This window comes from Penaeus monodon, chromosome 28 (genome assembly GCF_015228065.2).
Source record: "Penaeus monodon isolate SGIC_2016 chromosome 28, NSTDA_Pmon_1, whole genome shotgun sequence".
NCBI classification, from domain to species: Eukaryota; Metazoa; Arthropoda; class Malacostraca; order Decapoda; family Penaeidae; genus Penaeus; species Penaeus monodon.
In genome coordinates, this window is record NC_051413.1 from 4,981,535 (window position 1) to 4,982,840 (window position 1,306).

Below are 1,306 nucleotides of genomic sequence, written 5' to 3' on the forward strand. Positions count from 1 at the left end.
GGAGGTACTGGGTTAATTCTGATGAACAGTATTTACAAACTACTTTATCAGCTGCAGAACAGCTCTAATAACCAATCAGTTAAAGGTAATGGCTCCTTTACTTCCCGATTTCCTTACTTAATTTCCAGTCAAGCACTACTGATCCTGTCAACTTTTAATGTGTGTGATTCTAACCATGCTTTCTTTCTCAGTAGCATCACCACTTCTACCCATTTGCAAGTAGAGGGTTGAGAAAATTTATCTTTTAGAAATAAAACACATGATTATTATGAAATGAGATAAAGCAATATAATTTGCGATGTTAAATGACCCGAGAATGACTCACAACTCCTTGAAACTTCAATCCAACTTCAAGTTCATCCCATGTTTCCCGTCCACCTGGGAGTTCATATCGATCCCCATAGCAACCTACTCCTTCTGTAAGCATTATGCAAAATAACGGGGGGATATAAAGCTCATGAAAAGTCCCAAAAGGGTAAGGAAACCTCCGAAATGTCAAAAAGGACCCCGCCTCTCCCCACCCAATAGTCGAAAATCGGGAAGGAAAATCGCCCATTCTAACCCTTAACTCGGCTTTATTTCCACAAATTCCCCTAATATCCTACATCAAATGAGTCTAAAGTCATCTCACTCACCTCTAAAACAACCACTTTCACGTATAATCAGCCAAAAAGGGTCATTTTCGCCTGAGAAAGCATGAGGAACTTGACCCAACCTTCTTTTCACTGTAAACAAATCCGATTGGCAGGAAGCGTGAGCATCGCCTTGCGCAATGAGTTAATTAAATGACTCAATTGTCAACTATATCGGTTTGATAGCGGCATTATGGGTTCAATTGATAGTATATTTTGTTCAAATGCAATGGAATGTAGTATCCTGCGCCTTAGTAGATATTCTTTTGAGATATATGATCAGTAATAACATACCTTTACATCTTCCTGTAAAAATATATTACTGTTTTTATCACTTTGCTTGATTTCTTTTCAACATAAAAGTGTTTCATTGTGGACGTCTATATACATTCTATCAGATTTCCAACAGTCAATCGATTTTGCTGGTCGAAACATGCTATTCTCTTTTTACTCTGTCCTGTTTCATATTGTTCTATTTTTTTTTCATTCATAATCTGTTTTGTCAAGTTTCTACACATAATCTTCTCTGTGACTTTACATTATTGTACAAATATTTTTCTATCTTATTTAGAAAACTGCGGAAATGACGTAAATTTCGTACACAACGGAAACTGGGTACAGTATAGCTGTGAATTATGGCAAGAATACATAATGAAATATAATAATTGATAATT

General features: G+C 36.1%; 1 protein-coding gene across 5 annotated transcripts in view; it reads right to left on the reverse strand.

The window, feature by feature from the left end:
* The window catches only part of LOC119591312 (cytoplasmic FMR1-interacting protein-like), a 50,156-nt gene that overhangs the window by 40,026 nt on the left and 8,824 nt on the right, over positions 1–1,306 (reverse strand). For 2 of the 5 annotated variants that reach the window (XM_037940043.1, XM_037940042.1), the window contains exon 1: positions 636–737. The exons of 2 other annotated variants lie outside the window; for them this stretch is intronic. The gene's annotated coding sequence lies outside the window, so the exon portion shown is untranslated. Of the gene's footprint in view, positions 1–635; positions 738–1,306 lie in introns of those variants that run through there. One more of the 5 variants, XM_037940041.1, reaches the window with a different exon arrangement.